At 37.5% G+C, this 13,508-nt stretch overlaps 1 protein-coding gene across 1 annotated transcript in view; it reads left to right on the top strand.

Moving 5' to 3' along the window:
• Window positions 1-626: 626 nt before the first annotated feature.
• mGluR (metabotropic Glutamate Receptor) overlaps window positions 627-13,508 on the top strand; it is a 1,220,665-nt gene continuing 1,207,783 nt past the window's right edge. Inside the window, exon 1 of the mRNA XM_081761481.1 lies at window positions 627-707. The gene's annotated coding sequence lies outside the window, so the exon portion shown is untranslated. The remainder of the gene's footprint in view (window positions 708-13,508) is intronic.

The following is a 13,508-nucleotide window of genomic DNA, read 5'->3' as shown; positions in this document are numbered from 1 at the left end:
CAAAATTAAGCAAAAAAAAAAAAAAAAAAAGTACTTTCTCGGTTGGTCCTCCAGCGAGTACCACGTGAAACAAACCACCGCGAAATTCACCATGATGGTAATGAAAGTGGACGGTCAGCATTTCCCCAGTTAGAAGCATTTCAGTCTGAAGCTATTGTTGGGAATGTGGTATTAATTTCTCCCGAAAGAGCATTTCAGGCTATGACAATGAAAAGGGAGGAAAGTCTTCATTATTTAAAGACAAACTTTCCGGCATATGTACTGTTCCCCAGTAGAGGAATGGATCTGACCGTGGAATCGTTGACTTCACTGCACGAGGACAGAGTAGACGATTAAAAAGCTACAAACTGTTAGTGTAAAAATGGGAATCGGTATTTCTGATAAGATCTAAACTAAAAGTGGGTGAGAAAACAAAAGAAACAACTAAGAGTGGGGCGAGGGGTTACCAGCAAGGGAAAGAAACATTCACCGTGTGTATAATTTCGCATGCCAGATCCTCACATCATCGTTTATCGAGAAGCGTGTGTTCATTAGCCAGTCTCCGCATCGATCGGTTAGCGAAGTACATTTCAGATTGGTTGAGAGCGCAGAGGGCAGGGACTAGCCAAGTTGATGTTGCGCTCGACTGGGGAATCCCCGCGCACCTTCTTATTTAGTTGGGGGTTCGACTCCTTGGTAGAATCATCTGACTACAGGTGCTCATCGAGGTAAGTAGGAAAATCTTTACATTGTCGGTTTAACGCACCGCCTTGAGCGAGAAACTTTTTTTCTCTTAACTTGTCTGCGTCCCTGAGAGGTTGAAACTTTATTGGAAATCCATTCCAACATCGCAAGGAAGCAAGTTAACGTTATGTCTTCGTGCGCGCGAGTGCGTGTATCTATATGTGACTGTGTGTATATTTATGTGTATGTGGGTGTGCAAATATTTGTGTAATCTTTCATTTCAATTAAGCAGTATAAGATATGAACATTCCTATACGACTTGGTTTTATACATCATTTGACACTATTACGTAAATAAAGAACGTCATTGACATTTGCTATATACTATAAGCCATATCAATAAATAACTAGGTGGTATTTGAAATAGAGATGACACTGGTTTTTGATGTGACTATAATTTAATGAGCCACTCATATGCCAGTCAGAAATATACATTGCTATTGAATTTTAACAAGTTTTGTCCTGACAAGAATGACGAAAATATACAATATCTTTGATTCCAACGAATACACGCAAATGTTCTCGAGTTTTTTTTGTTGGACCCACTCAACCTGTTACACGTTTGCTTCGGGTGTGTTCGTGTTGTAACTGTTTCTATATAACATTTCTTTTTTGTGTGTAGTTTGCTTGCTTTCAAATTGTTTTACGAAAGCAAGCTTTGTGAAAAATGTTGAAATATTTCTCACGTGAATATTTTACACAATACATTGCTTGTTTGGTAGACTTAAAAAAATGTGTGGAAAAATCGGAAATTTAATGTCATAAAAAGTGTCACATAAATTTGGATGAACTTACAATTCTGGTTAATATAATATGCATGCGTAAATATTAACAAGGGTAATTTCGAAAGGGATAATTGGCTGGTTCCAGTGAATAACCGGCTAAGTCGGGAAAAGTAAGTTTTACAGGAAAGCAGTTTAAAGGTAAATTTTACAGCAGTTACCTCTTTAATTTTGACATAACTGGTTATGCACATTTTGTAATTTCATCAATTTTAAAAATTTGCTTTAGCCGCTTCTACACAATGTAGAACTCACCAAAAGAATCTTATACCTGTAAAATCTTATTTTATTTATTTTTTTTTTAAGAAAAAGGAGTAGACTTAGCCGGTTATTCACTGGAACTAGCGAATTATTTGCATCATTTCCCATATGTCAGTACCAAAAGTCATACACCGTGGTTTTATTTTTAAATAATTATTATTTCTTTATATACGTTTATTTTTTTGTGTAAGTTCCGATTCCCGGAGAAAACAATTATTTTGACGTTGTTCGATCATAACGACGAAATTTGGAATACGCATGAATTAAGAGGTTGCGAATACTGATTTAGAAAGTCAGAACTAACAGTAATAGGAACAGATGTGCTGATCATATAAAAATAAATACATCTAGCTCTTCATAATCTTTTGTGTTCTAGAATGACATGGAGTGGCTATACGGTTGACTTACGCGTTTTTGGCCCGAGAGACCCATGTTCAATTACCGGTGAGAGCTCATGTGGTTCGGATCCGAATGAACGAAATTATATTTTTTTTTTTCAGTTTTAAGTCCCATGTTTATGCTATGTTGGCTAAAGGAAACAGTGATGATGAGAATGAATGAAATGATTGATTGAGGAAAATGGGGGAAACTGTAGAGCCCCTGAGAAAACCCACGCATCACGGTGTTGTCGACCACAAAGTTAAAGTGACGCGAGCTGGGGTCGAATGACGGAGGCCATGCATCAGGGGCGAACGCTCTACCATTGAGCCGCCACGGCCCTTACTTTAAACTCGAATCGACCAACCATCCAAATATGCATAATTTAGTCAGTTAGATTTAATATATTCAAGTGCCAAACATTCAAAAAATAATTTAGTTCTATAACGCTTTAATTCTATTATGTATTTGCCCACTAATTATTACAATTATATTTGTGCAATGGAGAAGAAACTATTTTATTCCTTTCAGAAATTTTCTTTTATCTATGCATCCGTAAAGATTCTTTTTTTATCTTTCTTTAATTGTCCCCTTTTTTGTCTTTCTTTAATTGTCGATGAAGCACGAATACATCACTTTGTTGTGTTCTCTCAAATAACACAACTAGGGACTCATTTATAAAATTATTATTTTTGAAAGAATGGTGTCAAATCTGATCTGAGGTATCCTTTATGTAAGCTCACTCATAAACACACACCATGGGGGCTACACTAATTGATCGTTGATTTGTACTTGCATATTTTATCAACAGCGAGGATATATATATAGAATAAATAAATCTTAAGTCTAAACTTTGGATATGTGTTCGACTATCTCCCACGAGGAATCAAACCCAAAACCTCATGCACTAAACACATCTTACGCTAGATACTATAAAAGCGAGGATGTCTGTGTTCCATTTATTATTCTACGTAGAGTTTGGTTGTCGCGAGTACAATTCGAGGTGGGGACACTTGGTCAAAAAAAAAGAGTAAAAAAATTTTCACGCCAGACATCTTAAGTAAGGTTTTACTCATTCACGCCAGGCGAATCTCGGGATGGTATCTGACATAAAGGTCCCAGATCGCTTCCTGATTTCCACAATCCTTTGTTCCTTCCCTTTCCTCGGATAGTGTGATTGCAGAGTGGCGTCATCTCTCATACGTGAAGGGCTAACACGGTACCGGATACCGAAGGCCCAGAAATCTAATTTCTAGTCCTAACGATTTAACGTCTCTGCTCACATCATAACTATGCAACACGTAGCATAGCAAATTAATATGGGATCTAGGAAGTGCTTGCGTTCCCAACGGGAATCAAACCTGTACCTTACAAGATCTCACAATAGACAGAAATACTAAAACTATTTAGTCACGCTAGAATTTATTTTGACGCTAATAAAGTATATTTATACATTATTGAAATCATAGATGTTGCGTTTCGTTCTCAGCCTCATGGTGATGTATCTGTTAGAACACGATATCGCCAGTACGATCCCAGGTAGTCACATACATTTTTTTTTTAAATGGTAAAGTATAACTTGCCTTGGTTGTTGATAGGTATTAAGGATTTTCACTTTATTGAGATTTTATATATTTGTTTGTTTTTTGGTTTCTTGAAATTTAGCATTCGTTTTCAAACATAGGTTGTATAGCACGTGGATCTTTGGTTTAAAGTAGAATCCGAACAATCATTATAACGCGTCCAAATTTTAACTCTCCTACTCGGATTCGAACTCTGGATAATGTGCACCAAAAGCATGCGAGATAGTTATTAGATCCGCGGGAAGGCCGATTACATCCACTGTTCCATCTCCATTCCCGTGATTGTCTGTTTTCTCTTCCAATTTACAGAGCATGAGATAACATGTTAACGTATTTATTATTATTAATTTGTTATTCACAGAAAATGCTGACGTTTCGCTGTAAAATTCTCGTAAAGAGATGACATGTGTTTCAAACATCATATTGCGTGTGTTGTGGATGGTGAAATGAACTTTCGAATACGCTTTTATAATTAAACAGCCTGGCTTTGGCTGTTTAATTATAACTTATATTACATACTAAATTTCACAACTTCTGGTTTAACATCTCGAGCATAAATTGTGCTCGAAATAATGTTATACATTGATATGTGTGGTACATAACGGTCTTGTCCCATTTCTTTAGAGATTAATAAGAAACCGAATCAATAATAGTTATATTATATTAGGAACTATATTTTTAGGTATTCGGCATCTATGACTTATAACTCCGTCATGTATGAAGGATGACGTGCACAGTCTACCGGGGAACTGAGACGGAACATATAAATGATAAAGAAAGGGACCTGTATACAGGGCCAGCCATAGGCAATTTGCCGTCCCGTGCCATGACAGCATTTGCGGCTCTGCCCCCTTTCCACAGAAAGAACAAAACTTAAAAACCATGATTTTATGTATGCTATTCCATCATGGACAACGAATGGGAGGGAAGGAGCAATCGTACTCAGAAAGGCCTAAATACTACAAATAAAATTTCGTTGTGTCTGTTTTCTCTCTTTTTTAAATAATAATATATTATGTTAGTGAAAGATAAATCAAATACACCTGCAGAAGAAAGATTATATTTTAAAACAAAATACAATTCAGTATCGATTTTAGATATCAATATACCACTTGGCAATTCCAGTGCAACTAGTTATTTTATCTTTATTTCTTGATTTTCCTTCTACATCTGTTAAAAATGAAAAAAAAAGAAACTTGTTTCCACGTTTAATGATAAGGAACTTGTTTGTGACAAAGACAAGACTAGTCTTCATACGAAAACTGTGATAACTAAATGGAACGGGTGTTTGCTACTATTCCACAATTGAGTTTTTGTATTTGACAACAATCATGCAATTTATGCTGAGATTTGTTTGACTATTTGCTTTAGCACTGTCTGTGTGATCATAAACTAATGCGACCGAAACGTGATTTATGGATGTAGTATTCAAATAGGTCAGCTTATGAAATTTAACTACCATCATCATGAAGTTTGTTTCAACAAAAAATATTTATTTTAAATAATATGGTTATGGCAAATTTTGCAGCTCCTCGATACTTGTCACCCCGTGCAAACACATGCGTTGCACATATAGTAGAGCCGGCCCTACCTGTATACTAGATACTGTACGGGCATTTTCCTGGTGTTAATGAGGAAAACGCAGGGAATAACTCATTCTGGAGGCTTGCCTGCAAAGGCATTTACACCTTTCTGACAAAATGTTCCAGCCAGCAACAATAGCAACTATAATGCTATCCTAAAGACACATTTTCAAACGCCTATTTACATTCTTTGCATAATGAATTGTCCAATCCCATTGGTGAAACGTATACTAATTTTTTTATGTTGGCGTCCCAAGTGATTTCAATGACAAATATAAAACTAAAATTGACCACGTTTTGTCGGTTGGAGTTTAGGGTTTGGTTGAAAAATCAAAATGGGTACCTCGTACACCAGAGGTGTGTGCATTAGCCACTTCACCGGGGCAGAAGGTTAATTGGCTTGCAATCACGTCCTATGACAATAGTACATTTCTATATAATGTGACCAATAATTTAAAGTGCGATCTGAACAAAAATAGTGAGGTCCGATGCTCTCCCACCGGATATCGAACCCAGGATCTCATGCACCAAACGCAAGTACGTTATCTACGAAAGTAACTAAAAGGATTACGTAGAAAATGTAGATATACTAGATAACAACAAATTTATTTTAAAGCAGTTTTGTGTATATAATTAAGTTGGTTTCGATACATAATTCGAAATATATATATATATATATATATATATATATATATAGTGTGCGAATTAGATAACCTATATTGGGGGGGATAAAATTAGGCCAAATGACATAGTCTGAAGGTTCAAATTTCAAAATGAGACAATAAATGCCTTACCCCCCATATTATATATATATATATATGGTGGGGGGGCATGTGTAATAAATAAGAGATTTATTAATTTAATAAATCTACCGACAATAACTATGCACATATATATTGTGTGACATACACATACCCCACTAAACCTTTCTGAACGTGTTTTAATGTTGTACTCATTCTTGTCCCCGTAGCTCTCTAAGGTTTATTTATTTAATAATTCGGCTCGAGCGATAGCCATGATCACAAGCATATGTTAATTTTTCCACTCATATTGAAAGCTTCCACTTTGCATTAATACATACAGTTTGCGAAAAGAAACCTACTTCAGTCTTGTGAAAACTACTAAAATTATCAGTTAAACCGGACATTTTTTTTTTAAAGAAAATCTAGATATTAGCCTATCAAATAAGAAATGGATTGTTGCTGGTCCCGATTTCTCACATCAAGGTCAAATTGAAGGCCAAATATTTAAAATCTCTCAATTCAAATTTCGAGCTTGTGCTTCTACTTCCCGCTAAAGCTGTGCTCATCACGACTTTTTTTTTCTCCAAATATCGATTCCGTGATGGGCACGGAAAGTCAACACTTAAAAATTACTTTACTGTTAGGTTGAAGATGAGTTGATTCACTATGGGCTACGTTATTCAAATAAAGTAAAACATTACACTGAAGTTTTTCAGACAACATTAATTGCGTGGACAGCAAACTGTACAGCGAAAAGATGGAAAAATGAATGGTTAACTTTAAAAAAACCCGCTCCAGTTGAAATGCTTATACAGACACGGACGATGACACGGAGAACCAGTCGTATTAACAAATGCTGAAACAAATCTTGAATTATTCCCTTATTCACCTAAAAATCACCTTCATTAACATGTCTGGTCACTAGGAGCGTATCCTCCAGCGTGTACGTTAACATATACTTACGAGAGAATACCTATATCTCAGATTTTGAGTACAGTTTCAAAAGTTCATTTCCGTAAACTGTAAAAGCAGTGATTACTATGCTAATTATCACAACTTAAATGCAACTTTTGAGTTGCATACACACAACTTACTAGGGAATGAAGACCATGTGCTAACAAAGAGTACACTGGAAAATGAAATAACATGTTATAACAAAAATTAAAATAAGATGATAATCGATACAAATATAGAGGATGAATATGACATATCCGAACTTCGCCAAGTATGGTAGAAGAAGCTATTTGTTTACTACTTCTTGGCCAACCGCTAAGAACATTTATAAATCTATATGTGGCTTTGTTATAAGCAATTAGTACATTCAAATTCACAAACGATGACGAACTGAAGGGTACGAAGGTACAGTTGCAAGTAACAACCGTAGTCATAATAATATAGTTCTACTAAACAACGTTGAAAATAGTGGGTAATTAGGTGGTAAGTAGAAATGACCAAAACAGAAATGACCAGTTTACATCGATCATTTCGAAATACAGCTAGAAGATTAAATTTACAAGAAATAACAAAAATCAGTGAAATTTGGAGTTATACTAAGCATAGTTTGAAGGGGAAAGCGAGCATCCCCGGTGGGGATACTTCAGCTGACTTCTTTGGGGGGGAACAAAATGTGCTTGAGGGGGAAAATCCCCCTCATCCCCTCCGGTAATTCGCACCCTGTATATATATATATATATATATATATATATATATATATATATATAGCGATATTTATAGGGATAAACCGATAAAACTAGTATTACGAGCCTTTCATTAAAACTGGAAAACATTTATGCTATCAGGTGAAATATCGAAAGTTTTGTAGTTTTGAATGTTCTTAGCAACATGCAATGTTTAATAAGAAATATTATTACATAACTACTGAACCTGCGCTCTTTACACAGCGCGTCATTCACATATGACCATGAATCTCCTCATTCCTCACATCTGCACAAATCCCTTCACAGACACAAATACAAGGCTTCTTGATAAAAATCGGCAAAGGGTACCACAAAGGGGAGATTTTTTTTCGATTACACTAGCCTGCGATGATTTTATTGCATAAGTGCAATATATTTCTGTGATGTGGTGATTGCCACCTAAGCCTAAAAGTAAGGTTAGTTTTGTCTCATCACATCACATTTTGTGACAAAATCGAGATAATTGTTTTACCTATTCATTCATATGCGTCTAAAGCCGGGATGACTAAGCATCCTGATTGGCTGAAATGCTATCACTCTCATTGCGTGAAATGTAACTGTACTGTAGCTAAACAACAACTTATTGTATCCGCCTAGAGGTACGGTACGGTAGTGACGTCTAGCGGCACTGTTTTGTTTCCTATATTGCTTTTCCTGCAAATGATTCATACAGTTCATTGTAAACTACTTAATTGTGCTCAGTGCTTTGAAGACCCTAATATCGTGGTGTGTGCTTAGTATTTAGTGACGAAAGTGAAGTACTTGTTCGCAGACTTTACGGAATGCAGCGTCGAGGTTGTAAGAATAATCCAGATATATTTTGTTATATATAAGGGACATATGTGCCCATGAAACAATGACGCAATATAACTTCCCTGATGCGAAAGGCTTATCTTGCGTATTTGGGTATAGCATTGGGAGATCAGTACAAGTCGTGGGCACCATATAAAGTTTGTTGAACATGCATCGAACAACTACGGCAATGGATGGAAGGTGAAAGACGAGCATTGCCGTTGGGAATCTCCACTTTGTGGCGTGAGCCTACTGACCACAGCACCAATTGCTACTTTTCTTTTGTGAATGTGAAAGGTTTCAACAGTAGGAACAGGGCTAAAATTGCTTAGTGACGCAAATTTTGAAAATGTCTTTAACCAGAACGAGCATTCAGCATGGCAAGGTTTCCTTTCCGAGATGTAGTGAAAAACTTTCTTGCCAACAGAAAGAATCCAAACTATAGACATGATGGAAAGAATGCTAGTGTGTTTTAAAGAATTGGGTTGTAACTTGAGCTTTAAAGTGCATATGTTGTTTTTTCATTTGGACTATTTTCAGACAATCTTGGAGTCGTGAGTGAGGAACAAGAAGAGAAATTTCATCAGGAACTCAAGGAACTAGAACGTCGTTATCAAGAAAAGTGGAATTGCAACATGCTTGCAGATACTGCTGGTTGTTGCAGGGAGAAGATTCTGCCACTAGTCACAAGCGGGGGGCCGCGGGGGCTCAGTGGTAGAGCATTCAGCTCTGGTGCTTAGGGTCCCGGGTTCGATCCCGCCAAGTGAACTTTGTGGTGGACAAACACCGTGTGCGTGGGTTTTCTCGGGGTTCTCCCGTTTCCTCCCACTTTCTTCATTCCACCATTTCATTCATTTCTCATAATCACCGTCTCCTTTAGCCTAACCGGCATAACCGTCGGACGTAAAACTCAAAGATTTCATTTCATTTCTACACTGAGAAAAATCCATTATCCGGACAGCGGTATATTGTACAAATACAAGGATTCGTTATGTTTACTAAGGAAATCTGTACGGAGCGTACTTTATCCATATACTACATAGGTACTGCCTTTTACCCGCTTAGATATTACATCATGTCTCTGCAGGATGTCTGATATCTAACAATCTTCTGTATTTTACATACGTATACGTATGTTAAATACTTCAGCTATACGTTATATACGTCCATCTGTGTGTAAGATCCAGACCGCCTATAGACACTCTTTCTTTCGCCATGGCTGACGTCATTGAACTACCGTCTTTTGCTTGCGAAACGAGGTTGTTTACAAACGGAACAGAAGAGAGGAAGGAAACCTGGGAAGCCTGGGTAAGTACAATAGTTAACTATTACTTTAGTTAAATATTCCCATTAATTATATATTCTTTTAGTGTAACTTGCTTTAATATAGTACTAAGTAAGTAATGTAGTTTATGACTACAATTCTTACTATTGTAACTCGTAAATGATTGAGGAGAATGGAATGGGTGAATCTGAATTTTGAAAAAACTTTGAATATTAATGTTTTGAAACATATTATGTTTCAAGGTAGCAAAATGAATGTTATGTGTTTATTCATTCCATTTTATATGTGACGATTTATTACTTGGTGCAGATTTACTACAGGACTGCTTAACATAATTGCTAATAAACCGTTTTCAGCGCGGAAATTTCCTTGTGTAGTGAAGATTTAGGATTTAGATTTCTGGGCTTTCGGCATCAATGGCCTTGTTACCCCATATGAGGGATGACTTTCCTCGGCGAGTACACTATCCGGGGAAAGGAAGGGAAGAAAGGATTGGGGAAGGAAGAAAACGGCCTGGGACCTATATGTTAGGTACCACTCCGGCATTTGCCTGCTGTGAATGAGGAAAACCCAAGGAAACCTCATTCAGGATGGCTGGACTTAAAATCTTTTGATACTTTTTCGACCGAGTTCTCCCCCGGGATCGAACCCGGAACCGTTCGCACCGAAGGCGAGAGCGCTAGCGACTACCCTACGCGGGGCCACTTGTGTAGTCTAGAAAACTCATTTTTACTAGGATATTTGCAAAATTTTTTTTTTTTTTTTTTGCTTTTAGTTTAACGCCCCATGATTGTACATCAATGTAAGAGAGAAGGTGACAATGAGATACATGATAATGGTGGAATCAAGAAAATGTAAGGAAACTGGAAAGTCTTAAGAATAACCACACCTACAGTGTTCACCAAAAGGCTATTTGTCGGGAGCAGGAATCGAACCAGGGACCTAACGCGTCAGAGGTAAGCGCTCTACTACAAAGCTTTCTTTTGTTTAAAGAACTTGTTTACATTGAAATATATATATTTTACGAAGATACTAACATATTTTACAGCCTCACTGAAATTAAAAAAAAAAAAAAAAGTAGGCAGGGAGAGTTTACTTGTCAGATTTTTATTTTTTAATTTAATTTATTTTTATTTTTATTTATTTTTGCTTTGTTATGTTCCCTAGTTAATTAATGTTTGGGTTACTGAAAATTAAAACCTTTTTAGTATTATTGTTATGTCATCACTTTGGAACCAAAAAAGTTAGATTTTTTTCCTTGTGTTTTCATATAGGAAGTTGGTAAGTTTGTGCCTTAGCATTGGTTTGGTTTCTAGAACGTAATTGAAGGTCATGTTCAGTTGAGTCTTGGCGGGTTTAGAGTTCGTGAAGTGTCAGGCACTGCTTGTGCCCCTGTCTTCTGTCTGTGATGTTTCCTGGCTTTGGGCTGTGAGGTATTTATGTTGAGGAGTACCAACGCAGGCCGCGTGATATACAGGTAGCTTCAACAGCTACGAGTGCCAGATGTTCATCTTTCGTTACGGCGTGACTAATGCAGTATAGTACTAGGTTCAAATTCTATGGGTGGTAAAAATGGTCGTGGTGTGGTAAGAAATACAACGTAATTGTTATTAGTTTATTAGTGTTTCTTCATAGTATAGTTTCACTATTTCTAGAAGGAATTAAGTATTAACGAAGTAATAAATAAGCAAAAGCACACTTTGATTGGCGTTAACTATTTCTCATACTCCATTGAGAATGTTTTGATCCTCAGTTGCGCAAACATCCAGTGTGCGTTTTTTTGTTTGCTTACACTGCCTTATAGATGAGCTCCCTCGTGGCTAAGTGGTTAGTGAACACGCCTTTGGCGTGGGACACCCGGGTTCGATTCCCGGCCGGGGGCCGCGGTGGCTCAGTGGTAGAAGGTTCACCTCTGGTGCTTGGGGTCCCGGGTTCGATCCCAGCCCCGCCAAGTGAACCTTGTGGTGGACAAACACCGTGTGCGTGGGTTTTCTCGGGGTTCTCCCGTTTCCTCCCACTTTCTTCATTCCACTATTTAATTCATTACTCATCACCGTCTCCATTAGCCTAACCATCATAACCGTAGGACATAAAACTCAAAGATTTCATTTCATTTTTTCGATTCCCGGCCGGAGCTTATGTGGTTCGGATTCCACGTTAATCTGTAGGTCCACGTCTCATACAGCCTTGCTGCTGAAAGGAACGTTAAAATCAAATCAGCACTGTTTTACAGATGCAATTGTTCGATTCCGAGTTCGAATGAAGCTTTTTACGGGCAGGGGGCGACTTTTATATATACAATCCAAGGATTTTAGTTATTAGTCAGTGATGCAATATATAGACCTATATATATTACAAAATTGAAAGTGACTATGTTTGTGACTCTTAATCTCTTAAGAGCTGCGGTGGCTCAGTGGTAGAGCGTTCACCTCCGGTACTTGGGGTCCCGGGTTCGATCCCAGCCCCCGTCAAATGAACTTTGTGATGGACAAACACCTTGTGCGTGGGTTTCCTCGGGGTTCTCCCGTTTCCTTCCACTTTCTTCATTCCACCTTTCATTCATTGCTTATCATCAGCGTCTCCTTTAGCCTAACCGGCATAACTGTGGGACGTAAAACTCAAAGGTTTCATTTCATTTTTTTCTTAATCTCTTTGGAATCTTGTACTTAGGTTCACAGCGGAAGCGACGAAATAACTCGACTCATCCATTGTAGCTCTCTTCGCAACCAGTTTCCAAAATGTTGGCAATAAGTTTGCGAAACGGGATATGACGACTCCAATTTTGGGTGAAAAGTCGCTATAAAAAATAATAGAGAAATTCATTGTCTATAAGCATTGTTTTAAAGTTGTAGATGTAAACTAAACAATATGTTCTACTCACTGGCGCAAATCCGTGGGGGGGAGGGATGACGGATACATGTCCCCTCCAATCTTGGAACTGAGGGGGACTTCTCCCCAATAATCCGATTTGAAATGTGTTTTTTGGGAGAAATTTGATTATTTTTGTCCGATTGCTACAAAGGAACGTGAGATAAAATAGATGTCCCCCAGATAAGCCTCAAATCTGCAGCCTCCCAACGCTGAAAACAACTCTGATCCTCCACAACATTGTTTTTCAACTTCATAAGTATTTTGGACATCGTCAAAAAAAAAGTATGGTAACGGTCTTACCCCCCCCCCCTCCCAATGTTGAAGACAGATTTGCGCCGCTGGTTCTACTCACATCTTTGTAAATAGGGCGCAACCAATCCTTTAATTCAGGGATCATTTTTTTGTAAAAGAAAAAGTGCAGAATAATTAAAAGACCCCAAAGGACAAATATAACAAACATCTTCTTCGCCTTTATTCACGCAATCTATAGCTAATCTTGTTGCTATCGGTAATGATGTATTACGTGTGTTTCTCAACGGAAACTCTGCGAACTAAAGGACATCAAGTTTGTAGTTGTTCTTCGTTAGAGGGCAAGGGTAACATAACAATGCAGGATTGTGGGGCAGTGAGTATGCTGTATTTCCAAACTCTTCATCAGTTGCGCTGATTAAAACAAACAAACAGAAAAAAAGAACGTAAAAACTGTTTTGAACTAATAATGCTTCTCTACAGATGAACATTTTGTTTGGAGCAGAAAGTCGCTAAATGTGTAAGTAGGTAAATCGTCATTTAAAAATCACCCAAAAAAGTC

This window comes from Thermobia domestica, chromosome 6 (genome assembly GCF_964235325.1).
Source record: "Thermobia domestica chromosome 6, izTheDome1.hap1.1, whole genome shotgun sequence".
Taxonomy (NCBI): domain Eukaryota; kingdom Metazoa; phylum Arthropoda; class Insecta; order Zygentoma; family Lepismatidae; genus Thermobia; species Thermobia domestica.
The sequence above is the reverse complement of the archived record's forward strand: the minus strand, read 5'-3'. Positions and strand labels throughout refer to the sequence as shown.